General features: G+C 48.6%; 1 protein-coding gene across 4 annotated transcripts in view; it reads right to left on the bottom strand.

Moving 5' to 3' along the window:
• myo1b (myosin IB) overlaps window positions 1–24,852 on the bottom strand; it is a 240,566-nt gene that overhangs the window by 144,150 nt on the left and 71,564 nt on the right. The window contains exon 1 of one of the 4 annotated variants that reach the window (XM_067987758.1): window positions 6,930–7,027. The exons of the other annotated variants lie outside the window; for them this stretch is intronic. The gene's annotated coding sequence lies outside the window, so the exon portion shown is untranslated. Of the gene's footprint in view, window positions 1–6,929; window positions 7,028–24,852 lie in introns of those variants that run through there. 4 annotated transcript variants of the gene reach the window in all.

The raw sequence follows: 24,852 nt of genomic DNA, 5'->3' as shown, positions 1-24,852 counted from the left end.
TCCCTTCTCTGTCCAGGAATATATTCAATTGTCTCTTGAACATATTTATAATGTTCACTTCAGTGGTTTTCCATAATAACACCCCCACAGTTCCATTACCCTTTGGGTGAAAACGTTCCCTAGCATTTCCTTTTTCCTCCTAAATTTCTGCCAGTGTCTCCTGGCATTTGAACCCCTCACCCCAGTGGACAATTTGCTGAGATTCATTTTGTCAGTTGCCTTCATAATCGTGAAAATTTCAATTAGATAACCTCAAAGTCTACTCTTTTCCAAACAAGCTCATCTTCCTTAACCGTTTCTCAGAACTTAAATTACTGATACCAGAATCATCTTAATTGCCCTCCTCCCTACCCATAAACATAAATGTAACATCATTTCTATGGTTAGGTGACCTGAACTCTATACAATACTCCAGATTAGTTCTGACTAATTCTGGGTATTCACAAAATAACCTTGTTTAAACTACGATATCCTTTGGCGATTGTAACCCAGTGACTGACATGTTTCTTTTCAGTAGAAAAAGGCATTGTGCTGACAATTTCACAGATCTAGCCACCATTACCCAGAGATCTCTTTTCTGATCAGCCTGCTGTATCAGTGTTCCCTTTAATTTATGCTGCCTCTTGTCGTCCCTTGCTTCTATATTATTTCGCACTTATCCGGACTGAATTGCATCTGCCACCTATTTGCCCAGTTACCTGAAAGGTCCAAGTCATTCCGAATCTGGTCCTGACCACCTGCTCTGCCACATATTGTATCATCTGCAATCTACAGTATGCCTAAGCCATTAAAATATGTATTAAATAGCACGAAAATAATATTTTAGTACCAGTTATAAAACCAGACTTTTTTTTTTCAGGGTCCATAATACAATTGATGGCAGCCATTCCTAAAGTAATTCCACTTGTTGTGGAGCCTCATAGGTTATGCATTTTAGAACACAGAATCTCAAAGGCTATGGAGGAAAAATTCATGAAGGGCTGTTTTCAGGCGGGGGTAGTTTGATACGCTAGTACCCCGGGCCCAATGGCCCCTACGCAGGCAGAACTTTGTGCTGCCTGCTACTTACCATGATATCTCCATGCCTCTCAGCAGCACGGGTAGCGCTGGCTGCACGGAGAATGAGAAAGTTGGAAATGGGGCGTGCACTGAGCACATCATCATCAGCCTGCACCTCTTAAAGGTGTAGCTGCACATTTCAAATGGCAGGTACACAGTTTACTAGGAGGAGGGAAAGATGGCCAAGAGGATAGCAGGACCGGCATGAGAGAGGGCTCCACGCTTCTCCGATGATGCACTGGAGGCCCTGGAGAAAGGGGTGGACGAAAGGAGGGCCAACATGTACCCCCGGGTTGGCAGGAGACCCTCCAGACGGCAGCTCCACAGGCTGTGGCGCGGGAAGTCAATGCCAAAAGGAATACACCACGCACGTGGGTGCAGTGCCGAAAGAAGTTCAATGATTTGACACGAGTGGTCAAGGTGAGTGAATGCAAGTGTCAAATGGAATATCCTACCAGCTGCACCACTGCTCCACGCATCACACTCCCCGTCACCCACCCACCAACAAACTCTGCCCATCCATACACAATGCTGCACTCGGCATGCTGCACCTCACCCGCACATAGTACCACACTTGCAGGCCACACAACCACCACTCACAGGTCATGCAAACTGGCAGCGATTCGACCACGACAGGCACATCACCCACACACCTTGCAGGATACTCACTGACACACTGTCATCTGTCTTGCAGGAGAAGGTGGTGCAAAGCAGCCGGCAGCAGGAAAGACCTGAGGGAGGATGGGGACGCTTACACATCCTGACCCTCCCAGAGGAGACATTGCTTCGGATCTTTGAGAGGGCCATCGCTGCAGCCGTAACAACATGCCACGCTGGAGGTCCCAATGAAGGGGGTCTCTGCATATCTAATGCTCCTTCCCCTTTCCCACATCTCCATCCTCCCATAATCTTTTCTGACTCTTGTGCCACAGATGCTGTCAGCACACACGTCTTATTTGCTCCTCTCCCCACTCCACAACTCAACCTGTTTCCCTTTGTCATTGCAAATACCCAAGAACACGTGGCGATACCGTCCGAGGAGGAGGGGGACACTGAAGCCACATCGTCACTCAATCTGACACTTGCTTCCACCAGCTCAGAGACTGACACTGCCCATCCTTTAGAGGCTAGTATAGAGGAGGGATCTGCACGTGGTGAGACACCAGGCACAACTGCGCAGGAGCCGGGGCGGGGGGAATGGTTACCACAGGTGCCAGCTCACCGGAGGGCGAGGTCACTCACTAGTTCTGCTGCAGAGGAGTCAGATGAGGACTTTGATGGGCCAGGCTACAGAAGACGGCTGGTGGGCGTACACCACCAAATGCTTGGGGCACTGGAAAGCCTGCCAGAAAGCCTGCGCACAATGAGAAGGGACATGGAGGAGTCCAACTCCAACTTGGCGCAGGGCTTTGCACAGAGCTTGGAGCCCATCCTTTCCAACATGGAATGGGTGGTCACCTCCATCAGCACACCTGTGGAACCCACCATGATGCAGCGTCTGATGACTGATGTCACAGCTTCTATTGCAGCACAAACATCTGCCATCCAAGGTCTGACTGCTGCATTTGCAGCTCAGACTGCTGCTATCATGGGTCTGGGGACCACTGTGGAACAGGGCTTCCAGGGCATCACAGTACTCCAGCAATCCGTTCTCCAGCCGATCACCAGGAGTGCTGAGGCGCCGCCACAGGAGAGTGGCAGTAGCGCCATGGCAGTTGGACCTGCTGTCCTCTCTCAGGACGACAGCCTTCCTGCTCCCACCCCGCCACTCTGCCAGTGCCCCTGTTGTTGACAATTGGCCAGCCAGGCCAGACTGCTGCAGCCCAGGCCGAGACGATGCAGTCTGAAGCCGGGCTCTCCTGGCCCAGAGCTGCTCGAGGCCATCTGTACACTCCTCCATTGAAGGCCAGCAGCCTCCCACCACCCATGCTCCAGCCACTGTGGAAGCACCTCGTAGGAGCACTAGGATAGGTAAAGGCACATGAACAACAGGCACTAAGGGAATGCTCAAGGGTGAATAGTTCGGTTATGTTTTGCATAATTTCATTTATTCATTGATAAATGAGACTTTGAACTTGCATTTGGTGATGGTTTTTATTTATGCCATGAGCTGAGGGGGAAACCAATGTGTAATCAGATGGAGGGCGATTTGATTGTCTTGTGGGTGCGGAAAGGTGGAGAGTGTAGGACTGTTGGTGAGTTGGGCGATATAGTTGACATTATTGATAGCGGGCACGGATCAGGCGAGCACGCAGAGCCCTTTCAGACAAGGCTTGTGATTCCTGTTGCACCCTTGCGTCTTCCTCCACTTCCTCTTCCAGCTCCACCCTCTCCTCCTCCTCCTCCTCCTCTTCCTCTTCCTCAGCCTCTTCCTCCTCAGTCTCCACCTCTGGTTCAGGGTCTTCTCCAATCATTGGTGACAAAGGCTGGTCCCACATGATGGCGAGGTTGTGCAGCTTGCAGCATACCACCACAAATCTGCCCACCCGCTCGGGGGAGTACTGCAGGGCTCCTGCAGACCGGTCCAGGCAGCAGAAGCATTATTTGAGGAGGCCAATGGTGTGCTCCACGATGTTGTGTGTGGCAGCATGGCTCTCATTATAGGCCTGCTGTGCACGTGGGCATGGGTTCCTGACCGGTGTCATGAGCCACGGTGTGAGGGGATAGCCCTTGTCGCCCAGTAGCCAGCCTTTGACTTGCCAAGTCGGGTGAAAGATAGCTGGCACGTTGGACCGTCGCATGATGAAGGCATCGTGACTGCTCCCAGGGTAGCGGGCATCGACATCTATGATTCGATGCGTGTGATCGCACACCAGCTGCACGTTGAGGGAGTGGAAGCCGTTTCGGTTGACGAAGACAGCTGAGTTGACGTGCGGGGCACGCAGGGCAATATGCATACAGTCAATGGCACCCTGCACCATGGGGAAGCCAGCAATGTATGCAAACCCCCATGCTCGCTTGTTCTGATTGTCTCTGTCGAGAGGAAAGGTGATGAACCTGTTCCTCATCTGGTACAGTGCATCTGTGACCTCCCTTATGCAGCAGTGCACTGCATACAGCGAGATGTTGTACGTCACCAGCAGAGGCCTGAAATGATCCTGAGCCGTAGAAATTCAGCGCCATGGTGACCTTCACAGCCACAGGCAATGCTGTCCTCGCCCTGCTCTGAGGCTGCAGTTGTGGCCACACCAGTTGACAGATCTCGGTGACGGCTTCCTTGGTGAACCTCAGGCGTCGGATGCAATCCTCCTCGGTCATGTTGAGCTAAGATAATTGGTCCCGGAAGGCCCTCATTGGTTAGGGCCTCCTGCTCAGTGCCCTGCGCTTCCTCATCCTCCATCTCCTCACAGCTTGACCTGCTATCCGTGGCCTCTGCATGCTCCCAGTCGTGCTCAGTGCCCAGCGGGAGCCCGAGCAGACCGCCCGTGGTTGCCAGGAATGTTATTCAACCACGGTTGTAACTTTCTGAACCGTAAGGCAGTACCTGCCAAACCACTCTCAAATATACTCTAGGAACTCTCAATAAGTTTAGGGAGCTTCAAAAAACACTTCCTATTCCACCAGCAGCCAGAAGCAATAATCCAGCATCTAACCTGCAACAACTGCATGGCCCCTTTAAATAGCGCTGCTGGGGGATCCTCCAAGCACTCTAAGACACGTTCAGATGGTCAGGGTTAAGATTGTGCGTTGAGTTGAGCATTAAGGTCCAAAATGGTGTCTATCACTTTAAATCAGCATTGCACACTGATTGCACGCATTTTCTCCCTACTTTACTTGATTCCAGCGTTCGTTATCTGCACCTGCACTAACTCCTATACCAAGATGGCGTCCGACACACAGCACGCTGGAAATGTGCGTGCACATCCAAGATGCCATCTTGGATGTCAGAGAGGCCGTATAGCGCTGAAACAACGGGCGCTACACGGCCCAATTTAGCACTCTTTATGTTTCAGGCAGTATTAAAAAGTTTTTAAAAAGAAATTGCACCCAAAATGCACTCGGAATTTCGTTCGTTAGATTACAGTTCAAGTTTCCGATAAAATTTATTTGCATAATCATAATCATAAAATCTTCCATGAACCAGCGCAGTCGGGCAGCGTAATAGAATGTAATTATTTCTTTTTCTCCTTCCATTAAAAGATATTCCTTGATGTATTTAAGAGTGGTACCCTGGTGCAGTTTTATTAATACAGCTGAAAATGGGTTTATCACCAAAAATAAGCATTTTTAATAAGAGGGTCCAGTCCTCCATTAAAAATGACTTGAAAAAACTATACTGAACTATTTACTAATTTCATTGGTGTACACTAGTTGGCTTCCTAGGAAATTAAATATTTTTTGAAAAGCAAAAACTTTTAAAACGTGCCTGTGCGCCTGCGAAAAAGAGCGCAATTTGAGGCGTCTTCCCGAACCAGTGCAATCAGCGGAATGTCGCAATGTGTACCTGGAGGCGGGGCCAGTTTGTGGGCGGGGCCTGATCTGAGCAAATTGAATCTTAAACCAGCGTAAAAGATCGTGGAAAACACGAATGTAAGTGGTTTTGGGCGCAACTCATGTTTAAAATTCCCAGATCTTTTGAGCTGGTTCGGCCAAATTCACCCGGATTGCACTGATATTACTGGCGTAAAGGAGCGGAAACTCGACCCCCAAATACTTATCTGGAATTTTGATGGCGTTTTCCCGATCGCCCACTGTAAACTTCAGCAGGAGATCCGCAGAGCCCCCGGATCTTCTGCTAACGTTACAGCGAGAGATCAGAAGAACCCTCCGCGGAAACTCTCCCCCATTATCTCAAAAACCATGGTAAATTTTGGTCTGCCAGCAACTCTACGAAGCATGACCTTGTGTACTGAAAGTTCATTAATACGAGAGTCTTCGATGCAAAGTAAATTGCTGATTACATTGTAGCGTTCAGTCGGAGAATTTGAAGAATGTAGATTGACTAGTTATCTAAGCAGGTGTCATCACCTTACAGGGAAATGTTCAAGTAGATTGAGTTGCTAAAACAGCAGAACTGTCTGCTTTTGATGGCTTATCACACTGACGTCCATGGCAAGTGCACACTACAGTAGTGGCAGCATGCACTTTTTAAAATGTAGTTTTAATATCTTTCCGTTGGATTTTTATTAAAACCAAGATTGAAAATAATTAAATTTGTAATACTGCTGCAATCCGCAATGTGATGTCATTGCATAGAATGTATCATTGCACCTTAGCTTATTTCCATGGTCCAGTCTCTCACGAGACATTCTACCAGGACAGAACAGCCTCTTTTATGCCAGTTTCTATTTCCTTTTATTATGCTCACATGTCAGCTAGCGAAAAAATTCAATAAGCACCATCATTTCCCAAGTATGATCTTATGTATGCAGCAAAATATCTGCCCCAGTCACCAAAATGCAAACTGTAGCACACACCAAATCTACAAGTACAAACATTACTAGAGGATCCTATTGTACTGTAAGACATTCCCTTCCCTCCCTGGCTGCTTCCCACATACACAAGACTCACTCATACGTGTCATGTGTCAGTATTAAATAGCGTCACCGACACATGTAATGTATCATTGTTAAATAGTTTTTCAATGTGTATATCACAAACTACTTTTGCAACAAATTATAAATCCTACCTCATTTTACGTTACTTGGCAAAGAGATGAGAGTGACATCATTCTGGTGTTTGAAAGGCTAATAGTGCAAAACACTTGATTCTTCTCACTTCCTGATGCTGTCACTTACATTTCCCCCCCTCCGAAAGTGACAAACCCTAACTCCAATCCCATGTAGCCCCTCAGTAAAATAACACAGATAAACCTTTCACAATAAGTTTCATTATTTCCTACCGTATTCAGCATCCTGTTTTTCACTTACCAAGGCAGTGTGGATCAACCATTCTCCAATAGATCTCCAGTTTAGGAGGTGTTACATAACAGTCGCAGCCAAACATTCCTAGCGTGGCATTGATCAGCTGACTGACCTTCAAAACACCAACTAACCACAGCGGTACAAAAGAAACCAGCCACCACGAGTAGAGATTCCTAGCTGTATTATCTCATTGCTTCAGACTCAGAATGACGCAGATCCCTCTTGTGCTAACTCACAACAAAGATTTATGATGGTCTAAGGTTGATGTTCAGCATCTTGTAAAGAACATATTAACCTCTGCTAGCAGCTCCAACCAACCAAAGGAAACAGGACACCACCTCCTCTGATCGCAACATATTGAATACTTATTGCTGTACCTTAAAAAAAAATCCTGAATGATTGCTTAATACTGAGCAAACTGTCATATTTATCATGGCAAACTAAAAGATATCAACATGTTCAGTATGTATATTTTACAAATCTATTGAAATTGCTGATTTTAAAAAAAATTTCCCACTTTTTCATAATTTTTTTCTTACATCTACAACAAAAATGTATTGAACCTAGGTTTAAATATGTTCATTAACTAATAATGAGCATTTATAGAATCATGCATTTTTTCAGGAGATCATTAGGCCCATTGTGCCTGTGCCACCCTGAGGGCCTGAACACACACAGGATCTTGTCAGTGGACTGGGCTCTTTAAAGCAAATTGTCGTTCAGGCTTTTCCCAACCACACTGTGCATTCCACAACAGGATTACTGAACTTTGACATTTACACTGGTCAACTGGCTTGTCAGCTGCTTGAGAAAAGTTAAAGGTTCTTTATTACAGGTGTGTCAGGATTGGCTGCAAGTTTTTCCATTATCGCCAATGCCTGTTTCGAAATCACGCCTCCCTCAATGTTATCAGTGGGTTTTAAATTGAGGTGAAAGGACAGGCATTTATTTTCCATAAGGGAAAAATCATTCCCAGTGTCTGGAAAGCACCACTGGTATAACTGCATCTTAAATTTGTAAAAGAAACAAATGGCCTCTTGGCTTAACATTTTGTGCAACAGAAACTAATTAACAATTGAAGTCCCATTGCCTTTGAATTTTACTGTCAATCAATCCAGTTATTTTGTTCCTCGTTCACAGAAAGCTCCGTGAAATTGGGCTGTGCCTCTAAGCAGGAGTTTGACCTCTGACCTGTTACAAAGGGTTACCACATTTTACCATTTCAAAACCAGACCTAGGGCAGGACAGTGAATGAGATCATAGTTGGAATTCTGATATTTTCTTTGTTGCTGATGAAAATTTATCAAAAATCTTAATAATGCCTTCACATCTTTAGACAAAGGAGTAGAAAAACAGACTTTTATTTAACAAGGTTAACAGACTTCTGGGGCATGATTTTAATATGTCGGCGGGATGGCAGCGGGTGGGGGGAGGGGTCAATGGGCACACGGGAAACTTGAAAAATAAATCCCAACTTTCCCCACGCGATCACGACTAAATTGATGGCCGTTAACATTGGTTCCGGGTTTGCCGTCCGAAAGCTGCGCAGTGGGCGGACTGCGTACCCGCATGACCTGCTGTCAGCTGGAGTGTCTCTATTTAAAGGGCCATTGCAAGAATGGCTTTTGCCAAAGGAGCAACCAGGCAGAATGGAGCAGCAGAGGGGCAAGTCAGCTCTATGATTCAGTGACGCCTCAATTGAGGTGCTGCTGGCCGGTGTGAGGAGGAGGAGGAAAATGTTTACCTGGTGGAAGCGCCCTGCCTCTGCCACCAAGGCGGCCGAGCTCGAGGTGGCAGAGGAGATGACCAGCAGGAGCTACATCGCACGTACTTGGGTGCAGTGCAGGAAGCACTTCAATGATCTAACTATGTCAGCAAAAGTGAGTACACTGACTGATTCTCCTGCATTCCGTGGTTCACATCACCACCTACTCCCCCACTCACATTCTGCACTACCAGGTCTACTCCATCACATCACTCCTCACACCCACTTAAGGCTCAGCATGAACTTACCTTCACTTCCTGAGCACTTCCTCACCTCCCCATTTGTGAACCCACCACTACCACTCACCTCAATCCTGATCCAATGTGATATCTCTGTCTGACAGTCACCCTTCAATACATCTCTTTCATGGTCAGCCTCGCCCAAAGCAATGCATTCATCAACTGACCAGTTCACCCTCACTCACTCACACGTCTGTACTTTCTTTCCTTGTAGAAGAGAACGCAAAATGCACGCGAGAGGGACGAGCACTGCAGGGGGGCCACAACAAATAGTGGTCCTCACAGAGGTGGAGGGGATGGCTCTGCAGATCAGCCGCACCCTCGACTGCCTGTCTGTCGGGGATGCCGAGACTGGCACCCCACAAACATCTGGTGACACAACTTTAAAATTCATCACACACATGATTTGATGTTAACAATGCATGGCATGTTGAACACCTCAGTATGCTCAGCGCAACATTGCACATCTGTGATGGTTCTTAATATTACCTTCTGTTCTCTTACGGGCCCTTCAGCGACCGAAGTGACGGGAGAGGATGATTTCTCAGAGGAACTCCCAGCCTCTGAGGGCGCACCGTCACATCTTAGTGAGCCATCCACCAACGCAGATACTCGCACCTCGATGAGTCCTAGTCATCAGTTAGTTGGGTTGGCGCCTGGTGAGTCACCACACACAAGTGAGCACAAGCAGACACTGGTGGCAGGGGCAGCTGTGGAGAGTCCGGGTCAGTGGGTGCACTCCTCTCCAGGCTCTGCTCAGCTGGACGCAGATGCTGAACCCTGGGGGCCATCCTTTAAAAGGAGAATGATCGAGGAACAGCAGCACATTTGCGAGATACTGAAACAGGTGCCAAGCACACTCTCCACATTTGCGGCGAGAATGGAGGAGTCCAACTCCTGCATTAGTGGAATGGTGGCACAGGTATGTGAGGGAATCTCCGAGATAGTGTCGCAGGTAAGTTCAGGAATGTCTGTGATGGAGAGAAGGCTAGCCTCCATTGAGCTTCAAGCACGGCTCACAAATGAGTCCATTCAGGCCCTAACAACAGCCATGCGGACTCAGGGTGAACAACATTCTGCTGCCTTAAACAGGCAGACAGATACTTTACAACTGGGCTTACAAGGCCTCATACATGTCCTCCAAACTGTTGGCCAGCAGGGTGGTAGGAGTGATGAGGGCCTGGCCCAGGAGAGGGATGATAGCGCAAGGGGACATGGAAGTGGGGATTCCACTCAAAGCGCTCCCACGTCTCACCCGTCGCCCCCCCTCAACTAGTACCCACAATGCTTCCTCCTCTCCAGGTGGCCGACTCTGCCCCTGCACAGGTGCAGGTGGAGCAGTCTTTTGAGGGGCCCTCATAGGCTCCAAAGCATCTCAACAGTCAAAGCATGAACATGAGCAACCTGTCACTACCTCTGATACAGCCACAGGGGAAGCACCATGTAGAAGTAGTAGGAAGCAAAAGGCTAAGGTTTTGTGGTCACGAAGGGTATGCACAAAGGTGTCTGACAGACTGTCATGTTTTTCATTTATATTTGGTTTTTGTTAAATTCACATTAAATGTTATCATTCTCACCACTACTGCCACATCTTGCCCATTCTTGACGGGCTTTTGTGATAATGCCCTTTCATGTGCTTCACCATGAACGGCGAGACTTGATGCCACCCAGTGGGTGACTTTACAGTGGGTGTACGTGTAGTTGTAGGACTGTTTTGTGCAGGGGGGAGGGGGGTGCTGGTGTTGGCAATGCTCATTCCAGGTGGTCTGAGGACTGGACTATCCTCACTTTGCAGATGTCCTTATGAGAATCAGTCAAATATCAGTGACTCCCTGGCCTCACGAGCAGCCAAGGTGAGCTGCTGCTCTGCCCATGGGTTGCCCTTCGTCCTCCTCCTCCTCAATGTAGATGGCAGATGTGAATACTGGATAAGGGCATGGGGCCTCATCCACCTGTAACCCTCTCTGTTGCGCGATGTTGTGCAGGATGCAACAGACGACTCTAATTCTACCCACTCTTGCTGGTGCGTATTGAAACGCTCCCTCAGATCGATCCAGACACCGAAATCGCATCTTGAGCAGTCCTATCGCATGTTCAACGACAGACCTGGTGGCGATGTGACTGTCGTTGTACAGACATTGTGCCTCGCTGATGGGGTTCCTCAGATGTGTCACAAGCCACGTCTGCAGGGGGTATCCCTGGTCTCCGAGGACCTCCCAGCCCTTAAGTCTGTTTGGTGCATGGAGGAGGGTCGGGATGTTGGATTCCCGCAGAATGATGGAATCATGGCAGCTGCCAGGGAATCTGGCACACAAGTGAAGAAATCTTTTCCGGTGATCGCAAACAAGCTGCACATTGGAGTGATACCCCTTTCTGTTGATGAACATTCCTGGCCCGTGTGGAAGTGCTCGGATTGCTACATGTGTGCAATCAATTACACCCTGTACCCGTGAGAAGCCAGCCACAGAGTGGAAACCCACTGCCCTCTCTGTCTGACTACGGTCATCCATGGGGAAATAGACGTAGCGGGATGCCCTGCGGAACAAACCATCGATGACCTGTCATATGCACTTGTGGACAGACGGCTGAGAGACCTCGGTGATGTCATGGGGGTGCCCTGGAAGGATCCGGAGGTGAAGAAGTTGAATGCAGTGGTGACTTTAACTGCCACGGGCAATGCGATGCCACCAGACCCAGCCAGGAGCAGCTCTGCATGAAGGAGCGTGCAGATGTCTGCGACCACCTGGCGACTCACTCTCAGTCTTCATTGGCACTGCTCCTCAGAGACATCCAGGAAGCTTAGCCTGGGTCTGTAGACCCTCTCACGAGGGTAGTGCCTCCTGCGACGTCGGGCCCTCTGTTGTTCCCCTCTCTGCTCTTGTGCAGGTCCTTGTGGTGCACCTCTTGTGTTGTGGAGCTGCAAGTGGTGGAAGTGCACACCGCGCCTGCTGTGGATGGTGATGTACCTCCTCCTCGGATGTACTGGTGAATGCAGCCATTGCACCCACCCCATCCTGATGTTGTCAGTTTGAGGGGGTCCAAAAAGTAGTTAAATATGTGTAAACAGAACAATCCTGAGTGTGAACCAAGACTTCCCAGTCTAAACACAAAGATCTCCCAGCCAAAAGTCTGTCTGAGAGAACTGAGTGCCTGCTGTAATAACTCATCTTTTAAACCCATCTGTCAAACAGGGATTTAAACGGCCAAATGGCTGCCGGCTGCAACCCGCCTAGTTTCCCATAGCGGGCTTCAGACAGCACGGGAAACAAGTTGAGGCAGCATTGAAATCATTTCCCTGCATCAATAACAAGATTAACCACCATTTCAACAAGCTTAAATAGTTTAATTCCTGCTTTAAATATCGTCCCACCGGCTTTAATTGCCGGCGGGACTTCCGGCGTCCTGAAGCGTGCACGCACCCAGAGGGGTCTGGGCCGTGCACGTTTTTTGGTGGGTTGGCGCCGGGATTCCCTCCCGCTCCGGAAATCCCTGATTTTGTTTGCCCTCAATGCACCCAGACTTCGAAGATAAAATTGTGGCCCTGGTACATAGTTTCCATTTTAGAAACTACCAGATAGCCCACTCAAAAACCAGATTGCCTGGTCCGAAACCAGATAGGTGGCAACCCAAAACCTTCTTAAATTTGCCACGGTAAATCTTTTGGCATGTTATGTAGCAATATTTGGTGCACATGTCAGGGAGGTAGTGTAATGTACTGCCCTGGGGCAGGGGTTGCTCCCTATCCAGTTTGGACTGGACAGTCCAGTTTTAGAGCAGGCCGCCCAGAATATTTCTAAAATGCAAATTACAAGTTCACACATTTTAAAAACTGTTTTGTTTTCACTTTTGTGCTGTCACATCTCCATAGTTCTGGTGCCACAGCATCGAACTGGAGATAACGAAGCAGCTCTTAATCTCTCAGTTTCCCATGTGTTGGCCTCAATGGACATCCCCCCATCAGCCTTCAACAACAGCTACTTGCATTTATACTTCAGGGACGACCTGCAGCTAAAATGAAAGTCTCAACTCAAAGTTTGATGGTTACACTGGTCCTATGGAATCTGCCCTGCAGTGTGAATAGGATGGATTCCACAGTACCTGCAGCTGCAGTGTAACAATACAAAGCTGGAGCAGTTCCATCATGGGATGACATCCTGAATCACTCCTTTCTGAAACTAAGCTGAAGACTGTGCCACATTCATTACCTTTGTCATGCACCCAACAGAGCTGCTGGGTAGATTAACAGCTCAGGTTACAGGACAGAGTGTGAATCTTCACTTTATAACCTTATTTTAAGTTGACTTCTGGTATCTTATCCAGTCTCTGATTTCATTATTGCCCTATTTACACTGCTACAATCTGGAACGTATATGGAGTAAACACACATTTCTTCCCTTCTATTGCCCCCCCGCGGTGAGATACCATTCCCCCTCTCCCCCGACATTCTTCTCTAACCACTTAGTCAAATGGGTAAATCTAATTTTTAAACTTGATCAACATACGAGGGTAAACTTAAGAAAAGTAGTTTGAAACTTGATCAACTCAAAATTTTAGAGAGGCTAATAGTATAATGAAAAAGTATATCATCACTACTTCATGATTTCTACAGTTGGACCATGGAGCAAAACAGGGAGATGTGTATATAGGCACTTTTACGTTATATTCGGGCCTTAGAGAGGCACTCAGAAACCTGCAAATTCTTTGCATGACTGTCCTTGATTTACCTTTCTTCTTTCCGCTTGCTCTGGGCCATTGGGGGCTGGTTCTAAATGTCAGACTGTCACATTGCTCACACTGATAAGTGTCATAACTGCACCTGTGAATAAGGAGCCTTTGTGATATTGCAATGGCATGATGCAGACGTACCCTAACACACAGCGTGAGCCTGGGAACCAATGTCAAGAACAACAACAACTTGCATTTATATAGCGCCTTTAACCTAGTATAATGTCCCAAGGCGCTTCACAAGAGCGTAATCAGACAAAAATTGATACTGAGCCAAAAGAATCATTGGAGCAGATGACCAAAAGCTTAGTCAAAGAGATAGGTTTTAAGGAGCTTCTTAAGGGAGAGAGAGGTAGAGAGGCAGAGATGTTTAGGGAGGGAATTCCAGAGCTTAGGGCGTAGATAACTGAAGGCACGGCCGTCAATGGTGGTGTGAAAGAAGGGGGGAATGGACAAGAGGCCAGAGTTGGAGGAACGCAGAATTCGTGGAGGATTGTAGGGCTAGAGGAGGTTACAGAGATTGGGTGGGGCAAAGCCATGGAGGGATTTGAACATGAGGATAAGAATTTTTAAATGGAGATGTTCATCAATGAATATAATGATAGTTGCACACAAATTGACAGAACCACCGCTGCATAAAAGTAACACGGAGCACAGAATCTAACTACAGCTCATGGAACTCAAAAAATTAGGGTTTCTGTCCAGAGTTCAGGTCCTTTATATTAAAGAGTGTTATTAAAAATGGAAATATCCCACAACTGTCGATGTAACCCTTAAGACTCATGCGTAAAGTTTAATTCACATGTATGATGCAGTGTTGTCAACACTGAACAAATCACAGGTGTGAGATTTTCAGTTATGAGGCATCCATAGAAATATGACTAAATGTTGCAAGCTGCAGCTGTCACAAAGACTACTAAAGACCGTCTTTTGGGTGAGATGTTAAATCGAGGCACCGTCTGCCCTCTCATGTGGACGTAAAAGATCCACTGGTACTATTCAAAGAAGAGATGGGGAGTTCTCCACGGTGTCCTGGCCACTATTTATTCCTGAACCAACATTCCAAAAATCAGATTATTTGGTCATTATTTCATTGCTGTTTGTGGAACCTTGCTGTGCATAAATTGGCTGCTTCATTTCCCTACATCGCAACGGTAACTACACTTCAAAGATAATTCATTGGCTGTAAAGCGCTTTGGTCCTGAGGTGGAGAAAGGTGCTTTATAAATACAAGTCTTTCTTTCTTTACTAAGGACAGCTAAATGGTATTAATGGACCAGATTTGCTGTGAATATAACGGTGAGGCTAACAGCACTCATTATTACTTATGCGCAAATCGGACAGCAACTTCAGACAAGCACACATGCACAGTTAAGTGCAAAAATCTGGAAGTTGCTGTCTGAAATGTGCCGGCATCTTGCCGTATGGCTCCCCATTGAACAGCGTGAAGTTCCTGTTCTGATGCCGTAGATACGGACTAAACTCGCCACAAAAGGTTAGGGCTTGTCCATTCTAGTCTAAGTACCCTTTTAATGGCGTGAGAAGTCTTATTTACTGCCAAGCAATCTCTCTGGCACTGAAAATTAACTTTTACAAGTGTGGAGTCTCATTCCTTCAGCTTTTAATTGTTGTTGGAGACTTTTTTAAAAATTTAAATAAAACATTTTTTAAAAAATTTTTCTTTCTGTCTCTTAATCCAATCTTTCTTTCCCTCTCCTTATTTCGTTTTCTGTACCTCATTTGACATTGAATTCACTATTCTAATTTATACTTCCTGGTTCAGGCTCTGCACAGTTTATTAACAATTCTTCAGTCTGATTTGTTAAGGCGACACACAGTTGCTTGCCCTGTCCACGCAGGTCCCAGATGCCCTGTAGAGTGCGCTGCGCTGTTTGGATCTCCCGCAGACAGCAACTTGCTGTGAAATACCCCACAGGAAGTCTGTGGTCAAGTGCAAGTCTAATGAACAGAAATCTAGCCCAATCTAAGCCGTCGCCCCAATTTCTGGCCAACTTTTCCCTCACTGCAACTTTTTTTAAAAAAAATAGTCCCATCAGAGTCTCCTTGAGATTTATAACTTTGTCTCTTGCTTTCTCTTCCTCGAGAACAAGAGAGACATCTATGAAAGCAGGGCCATCCCTGCATCAAAGATGTGATGGTCTATGACTCTTCCGCCAGAATAAGGGAAATCGTTTTATCAATGCATGGAGCTGATGCACAATGCCACTTGCCCGTGATCTGAACTAAACGAGTGCCAATGTAAAATTGCCTTGGGAGCCAGGGCCGCAGCTACCTCCAGTGACGGTGCTGCAACATAAATAAATACAAAATAAGATCAGTGATTTGGTTTTATCAGGTATCAACTGGACTGTACTTGTGCAACAGTTTGCATTCATTCGTCACTGAAGCATGCAGGGACCAACACAGGTATGTGACTGAGCGTCAAAGGGTTTCTGAATTACAAGTTCTCACATGCCATTTCCTGAGGTGAGTTAGAGAGTTAAACCCAAAACACGATCGACAGTAACATGTTGGCCTGGATTTTTGTGTTTGACATTATTTTAACACCAGAGGTAATCCATTTAAAATAAAATGGGGTCAGCCAGCATTTAAATAACACTGATTGCCAAAATTCAGGCTACTGAATTGTGTGCTTGCAAAGTTCAAGCCATTCTTAAGTGTTATGACTAAGCATAAGGTGGTAAAACTGGTTGCTTTTGCATTGTTTAAATAGCAAAATCTAATTCTTTATATTGCTGAATAAAGTGAAACTACACAAGGTTAGGAGAAGGCTGGTGGGTCGAGGTTCCAATATTCAGACATCACAATCACTCAAGTAGCCAGTGTCGCTTCAATTCCATTTAGTGTTATTTGTACAAAAGATAATGTGCTGTTGACAGAAGGCCTACAATACAAAGGAAACCTTCAGCACTGTTGGGTCAGCACAACCAGTCCTGTAAATTGTGCTTCAGACATTAAAACCGTTACAACACAAACCTCGATTATGTTTAATCACAGCCTTTAATGCGTGATTCCAACAAATTCATAAGAGGGCAGCATTTTTAGTCACTAAAATATATAATTACAGTACTTGCTAAGCATATACTTTACCTAAAAGCACAATTGTTTTCCCAACTCTCTTCCCCTCTCTCCTGAAGATGCCGACTGTTGCTGGGTGAGGTTCCATGGCAGCAGTCAAACCTCTTGATGCAGCCATTCTTCAAGTGTGAGCCTAGACAGGGAGGCCCCGATTTTAACGGAGGGGAGCGGGAACGAAGTGGGCGGCGCACGCAAAAACATCGGAGACGTCGAGGCTCGGACGATTTTTACGGCCGGGCCTCATTTCAGTAAATGTGGTCGGACTCCAGCCCAGATCCACTAACTGGCCGGAAGGTGGGAGCGGGAATTCAGGTTGCAGGAGGCCGCAGCCGAGGAGTCTTGGGAATGGTTCCCAACGGTCAGGTAAGTGGTGAGGGGTGGGGTTGGCAGGGGACAATCGCGGAAGGGAGGGGGGAAGTCTGGGGCAAGGGAGTCCACAGGTAAATCTGAAAAAAAAATTAAAACTTAGCTGCCTGGGCCTCTTTTGGCCCACGATCCACCTCCCAGCGGGTTTGACCTGACGGGGAAGCTGCCACTACTCCCTCGCTCAGGCCCCCGATGAAAATTGCAGTCGGGTACCGATGACATCATCAGGACCCGATCTACATATTAAAGAAGGACCCGCTGCCTTCCTGCTCAGAAGAGGAGGTTAGTATCGGGACATGGCGGGAAGATAGCAGGCTCACAGTGTCCCCGCCCGCCACCCCCCCCCGCCCCGGTTTCTGCCAGGCGAGGGAAGTTAAAATTGGGGTCTGTGTGTCAGTAAGCTATTCCACTCTGGAGTGCAACACAGCTGAACTTGATCCTGTTCTCACCCAAAATATATACACACACACACCAGGAGCAGGAACCTTGGCCTATTTTCCACTCCCTTGCCTAGGGATGCTAAAGCTGTCACCCTGGCGAAGTTCAGCTAACTGAACAGAAACCTAGGACCTTCCTGGTATATAGGGCCCCGATATTACCAGGGAGGTGGGACGGCAGCTGGGGGGCGACTGGGCACGTGGGTAACCCGCCCAGTAAAATCCATCCGTTCCCCACGCGATCGCAGGTAAATTGGAGCCACTTAACGTGGCTTCCGGGTTTTTGGAAACCTGCGCAGCGGGCGGACTGCGCACCAGCATCACAGGCTGTCAGCTGGAGGAGCCCTATTTAAAGGGGCAGTCCTCCAATGCTGTGCCGGGAGCAAACACCGACACACCACAATGGAGCAACACAGGGGAAAGGCTCCTCCTAGATTCAGTGATGCCTCACTCCAAGTGCTGCCGGATGGGGTGAGGAGGCAGAGGAGGGATATATTCTACCTGGTGGACGGGAGGAAGTGGCCTGCCTCTGCCACCAAGAAAGCCTGGCTCGAGGTGGCAGAGGAGGTCACCAGCAGCAGCAGCTCCTGCACCTGTACACAATGCAGGAAGCGCTTCAATGACTAGGTCAGCCAAAGTGAGTTCACTTACTCATTCTCCTACACTCCGTCTTCCACATCACCGCCCCCCACCCAACAACTCATTCTGCACTGCCGACACTACTCTATCACATCACTCCTCACACCCACTCAAACCTCATCCTCAACTTACCCGCACTTACTCACCACTTGTTGTGTGGCACTACCACCGTGCTAAATGGGATAGATTCAGAACAGATCTGGCAGCTCAAAACTGGGCATCCATGAGGCGCTGTGGGCCATCAGCAGCAGATTTGTATTCCAGCACAATCTGTAACCTCATGGCCCGGCATATTCCTCACTCTATCATTACCAACAAGCCAGGAGATCAACCTTGGTTCAATGAGGAGTGTAGAAGAGCATGCCAAGAGCAGCACCAGGAGTACCTAAAAATGAGGTGCCAACCTGGTGAAGCTACAACTCAGGACTACATACGTGCTAAACAGCGGAAGCAACATGCTATAGTCAGAGCTAAGCGATTCCACAACCAACGGATCAGATCAAAGCTCTGCAGTCCTGCCACATTCAGTCGTGAATGGTGGTGGACAATTAAACAACTAACGGGAGGAGGAGGCTCTGCAAACATCCCCATCCTCAATGATGGCGGAGTCCAGCACGTGAGTGCAAAAGACAAGGCTGAAGCGTTTGCAACCATCTTCAGCCAGAAGTGCTGAGTGGATGATCCATCTCGGCCTCGTCCTGATATCCCCACCATAACAGGAGCCAGTCTTCAGCCAATTCGATTCACTCCACGTGATATCAAGAAACGGCTGAGTGCACTGGATACAGCAAAGGCTATGGGCCCCGACAACATCCCAGCTGTAGTGCTGAAGACTTGTGCTCCAGAACTAGCTGCGCCTCTAGCCAAGCTGTTCCAGTACAGCTACAACACTGGCATCTACCCAACAATGTGGAAAATTGCCCAGGTATGTCCTGTCCACAAAAAGCAGGACAAATCCAATCCGGTCAATTACCGCCCCATCAGTCTACTCTCAATCATCAGCAAAGTGATGGAAAGTGTCGTTGACAGTGCTATCAAGCAGCACTTACTCACCAATAACGTGCTCACCGATGCTCAGTTTGGGTTCCGCCAGGACCACTCGGCTCCAGACCTCATTACAGCCTTGGTCCAAACATGGACAAAACAGCTGAATTCCAGAGGTGAGGTGAGAGTGACTGCCCTTGACATCAAGGCAGCATTTGACCGAGTATGGCACCAAGGAGCCCTAGTAAAATTGAAGTCAATGGGAATCAGGGGGAAAACTCTCCAGTGGCTGGAGTCATACCTAGCACAAAGGAAGATGGTAGTGGTTGTTGGAGGCCAATCATCTCAGCCCCAGGACATTGCTGCAGGAGTTCCTCAAGGCAGTGTCCTAGGCCCAACCATCTTCAGCTGCTTCATCAATGACCTTCCCTCCATCATAAGGTCAGAAATGGGGATGTTCGCTGATGATTGCACAGTGTTCAGTTCCATTCGCAACCCCTCAAATAATGAAGCAGTCCGAGCCCGCATGCAGCAAGACCTGGACAACATCCAGGCTTGGGCTCATAAGTGGCAAGTAACGTTCGCGCCAGACAAGTGCCAGACAATGACCATCTCCAACAAGAGAGAATCTAAGCACCTCCCCTTGACATTCAACGGCATTACCATCGCCGAATCCCCCACCATCAACATCCTGGGGGTCACCATTGACCAGAAACATAACTGGACCAGCCATATAAATACTGTGGCTACAAGAGCAGGTCAGAGGCTGGGTATTCTATGGCGAGTGACTCACCTCCTGACTCCCCAAAGCCTTTCCACCATCTACAAGGCACAAGTCAGGAGTGTGATGGAATACTCTCCACTTGCCTGGATGAGTGCAGCTCCAACAACACTCAAGAAGCTCGACACCATCCAAGATAAAGCAGCCCGCTTGATTGGCACCCCATCCACCACCCTAAACATTCACTCCCTTCACCACCGGTGCACTGTGGCTGCAGTGTGTACCATCCACAGGATGCACTGCAGCAACTCGCCAAGGCTTCTTCGACAGCACCTCCCAAACCCGCGACCTCTCCCACCTAGAAGGACAAGAGCAGCAGGCACATGGGAACAACACCACCTGCACATTCCCCTCCAAGTCATACACCATCCCGACTTGGAAATATATCGCCGTTCCTTCATCGTCGCTGGGTCAAAATCCTGGAACTCCCTTCCTAACAGCACTGTGGGAGAAATGTCACCACACGGACTGCAGCGGTTCAAGAAGGCGGCTCACCACCACCTTCTCAAGGGCAATTAGGGATGGGCAATAAATGCTGGCCTCGCCAGCGATGCCCACATCCCATGAACGAATAAAAAAAAACTTCCTCACCTCCCCAGTACGCATCCCACCACTGCCACTCAACCCAATCCTCATACAATGTCATCGTTCTGTCTCATAATCACCCTCTGATGCATCTCTTTCACGGTCAGCCTCACCCAAACCAATGCATTCAGCGGTTGGCCACATCACCATCACTCACTCGTGCCTCTCTACTTTCTCCCCTTATAGGACAAGAGAGCCCAGAATGCACGGGAGAGGGCAAGGACCAGAGGGGGGCCGCAACATCTAGCCATCCTCACAGACGCGGAGCAGGAGATGCTGGAATTGAGTCGCACCCTCGAGTGCCTGTCTGTCGGGGACGCCGAGACTGCCACCCAACAAAAGGCTGGTGACAGAACTTTAACATTCAGCACTCAATAGCAAATGATGTTAACATGCTTTGCCACCTTCAGCACCTCAACATCTGTCATCATGCTTAATATTGCCTTCTGTTCTCTTACAGGGCCTTCAGCGACCGCCATGAAGGCGGAGGGCAATTCCTCAGAGGACCTGCCAGCCTCTGAATGGGCACCGTCACATCTGAGCGAGCCATCCACCAGCGCAGATACACACACCTCGGTGGTTCCCCGTCGTCACTTAGTTGGGGATGCACATGGTGAGTCACCACACACGAGAGCACGAGCAGACACTGGTGGCTGGGGCAGCTGTGGGTGTCCGCGTCGGTGGGAGCACTCTTCTCCAGGCTCTGCTCAGCTGGACACAGATGCTGAACCCTAGGGGCCATCCATGAAAAGGAGAATGATCGAGGGGCAGCAGCACATTTGTGAGGTACTGGAACAGGTGCCACGCGCACTCTCCACAATCACGCAGAGGATGGAGGCGTCCAACTCCTGCATGAGTGGAATGGTGGCACAGGTAAGGGAGGGCATCTCTGAGATAATGTCGCGGGTAAGTGCAGGAATGTCTGCGATGGAGGGAAGGCTAGCCTCCTCGGAGCTTCAAGCGTGGTTCACCAATGAGTCCATTGAGGCCCTGATAACGGCCCTCCAGACTCAGGGTGAACAACATTCTGCCGCCTTAAACAGGCAGGCAGATACTCTGGCACTGGCCTTACAAGGTTTCACACATGTCCTCCAAACTGCCATCCAGGCGAGGGAAGATGGCGAAAGGGGACATGGAAGTGGGGACTCCACTCAAAGCACCCCCACGTCTCACTTGTTGCCCCCCTCTCAACCAGTACCCGCAATGCTGCCTCCTCTCCAAGTGGCCGAGTCTGCCCCTGCACAGGTGCAGGTGGAGCAGTCTTTGGAGGGGCCCTCACAGGCACCGAAACATCTAATCGGTGAGGGCATGAACAAGAGCAACCTGCCACTACCTCTGCCGCCGCCACAGGGGATGCACCACGTAGGAGTAGTTGTAAGCGAAAGGCGAAGGTTTTGTGAGCACAAAGGGGATGGACAAGGGTGTTTGACGGTTTGTGATGTTTTTTATTTATATTTGCTTTTTGTTAATCTCACATTAAATATTATTATTGTCACCACTACTGCCACGTCTTGGCCATTCTTGACTGGCATGTGTAATAAGGCCCTTTCATGAGATTCACCATGAACGCCCACACTTGATGCCACCCATTGGATCACTCTACAGTGGGTCTATGTGTAGTTGCAGGGCTGTTTTGTGCAGGGTCGGGGGGCGGGGGCGGTGGTGGGGAGCTGGTGTGGCCGCTGCTCTGTCCAGGTGGTGAGGACTGGACTCTTCACACTGTCTGATGTTAGGAGAACCATTCACATATCAGTGACTCCCTGGCCTCACGAGCAGCCAGGTGAGCCTTTGCTCTACCCATGGGTTGCTCCTCTGCCTCCTCCTCCTCCTCCTCCTCAATGCGGGTGGCAGATGTGGATGGGGCCTCCTCCAGCGGCACCCCTCTCTGTTGTGCCATGTTGTGCAGGGCACAACAGACAACTATAATGCATCCCACTCTGTCTGGTGCGTATTGAAGCGCTCCCCCAGAACGATCAAGCCCTGAAGCACATCTTGAGCAGCCCTGTAGCATGCTCAATTGTCGACCTGGTGGCGATGTGGCTGTCTTTATATCGACGCTGTTGCTCGCTGATGAGGTCCCTCAGAGGTGTCATGAGCCACGTGTGCAGGGGGTAATCCCTTATCCCCGAGGAGCCAGCCCTTGCGGGTGTTCGGTACATGGAAGCGGGGCGGGATGTTGGACTCCCGGAGGATGAAGGAATTGTGGCAGCTGCCAGGGTTTCTGGCACACAAGTGAGGGAATCTCTTGCAGTGGTCACAGATGAGCTGAGTGTTGATGAAGTGATAGCCCTTCCTGTTGATGAACAGTCCTGGCTCGTGTAGAGGTGCGCGTATTGTTATATGGGTGCAATCGATTATACCCTGCACCCGTGGGAAGCCAGCCAGAGCATGGAATCCCACTGCCCTCTCTGTCTGGCTGAGGTCATCCATGGGGAAGTTGATATAATGCGAGGCCCTGCGAAACAAGCCATCGGTGACCTGCCTTATGCGCTTGTGAGCAGGCAACTGAGAGACCCCGGCGATGTCCCTGGTTGCATCCTGGAACGACCTGGAGACGAAGAAGTTGAGAGCAATGGTGACTTTGACAGCAACAGATAAGGAGATGCTGCACGGGCCAGCTGGGAGCAGCTCGGCATGAAGTAGGCTGCAGATGTCCGCGACTACCTGGCGACTGACTTCTGAGCCTCCATATGCACTGCTCCTCAGAGGTGTCCAGGAAGCTGAGCCTCGGTCTGTAGACCCTGTTGCGAGGGTAGTGCCTCCTGCAACATCGCTCTCTCTGTTTTTGCCCTCCGTGCTCTTGTGCAGGTGCCTGTGGCGCAGCACTGGGTTGTGGAGCTCCACATGGCGGAGGTGGACACCATGCCTGGCAAGGCTGGTGATGTTGCTTGTCCTCGGATGAAGTGATGAATGCAGCCATGGCGCTCCTCCATCCTGACAGTGTGAGTTTGAGGGGGTCCGCAAAGTAGGTAAATATGTTTGCACAGCAGAGTTTAGGGTATGAATTAAGAATTTTGAGTGGAAACACAAAGGTCTTGCAGCCAAAACTTTGTCTGAAGTGACAGAGTGCCCTGCTGCAATAAATGAGGCTTTTCCCCCACCTGTCAAGTAATCCTTTGCATCTCTCATTGGCTGCTGGCTGAAACACATCTGCTACAACAGGGAGTGTTTCCCACAGCACGGGAAACACGCTGAGGATCCTTCAAAATCACACCCCTGCCCAAATCTCCACTCAACGAGGTCTGTCATGTACCTCAACTATCTCTCAAACCATGTAAATTATCATCCCGCCGGCTTTAATTGCCGGTGGGAATCCCGCAATGGGAGGCGCGCGGGCACCCGACCACGTCACTGGGGAACTCGGAAGTCAGCGGGTTGGAGCCGGGGTCAGAACCTGCTCCGGGTTTCCGCCATTTTACGAGCCCCCCCAGCCCCCAATGCACCCACTCCACCATCCGAAAATCAGCCCCTATGTCTCAGTAACAGGCTGGGTAGTAAATTTACCACCTGTAGCATTTGGGGGAGGGGAAAGAGAGTCAAATACATTGTTTTTAAACTGAATATTGTATTCGTTTCTATGCTATTTGAAGCAGTGCAAGCACTGAAGTTTTGTACCATCAAGTATTGGGTAATTATCACCATGCTTGCTCTACTCACAATAGGCAGGGCAACCTCCTGCAGCAGCACTTACATCTCCTCAGTATCAAAGGGAGCATTTTTACCCACATATCCCACTGGGCCATTGTGGACAATTGCTCCCCTTTTCTGCCACCACCAGAGTTGCTTCTCTTTAAGAACTGCTGCCGTGTCAACTTATGCACTCCTTAGCTAAGTGTATTTATAGGCCAAGTTTTAAGATTTAAGTGAATGCCTGGAGTATTCCCTTAAATATAGGTGATGCTTCCAATTCACAGCATGCACTGCGATATCACTGGTGACCGCCATAATTAAATAAAAAGTGATACCTTTAATTTCAACTCAGCAACTATCTAAGTGTCTGTAAAAATGGACTTTAAAAAAAATAAGCCATTGTTGGCTGTAGTTTGTTTCCTTAGTTTATTGATTTTTGCAGGGTGTGTTCACGTAGCTTTGAGGCAAACACTTCTGATTTCTGTGGCAGTATCGATTCTATATTAATCGTGAATACATTTCAGATTGCTCTGTGATCTTCAGCCGTGAGTCCAACTCACCGCAGACAACACGTCTGTTCAGGACAAAAAAGGGCTGCCCAAATATCATTTGTTCTTTCTTACAGAATATTTATATGAATTCAGATAATTATTTTCAATATTTAATAGTACCTTTCGCA

The sequence above is a fragment of the Heptranchias perlo genome, chromosome 7 (assembly GCF_035084215.1).
Source record: "Heptranchias perlo isolate sHepPer1 chromosome 7, sHepPer1.hap1, whole genome shotgun sequence".
Taxonomy (NCBI): Eukaryota; Metazoa; Chordata; class Chondrichthyes; order Hexanchiformes; family Hexanchidae; genus Heptranchias; species Heptranchias perlo.
The sequence above is the reverse complement of the archived record's forward strand: the minus strand, read 5'-3'. Positions and strand labels throughout refer to the sequence as shown.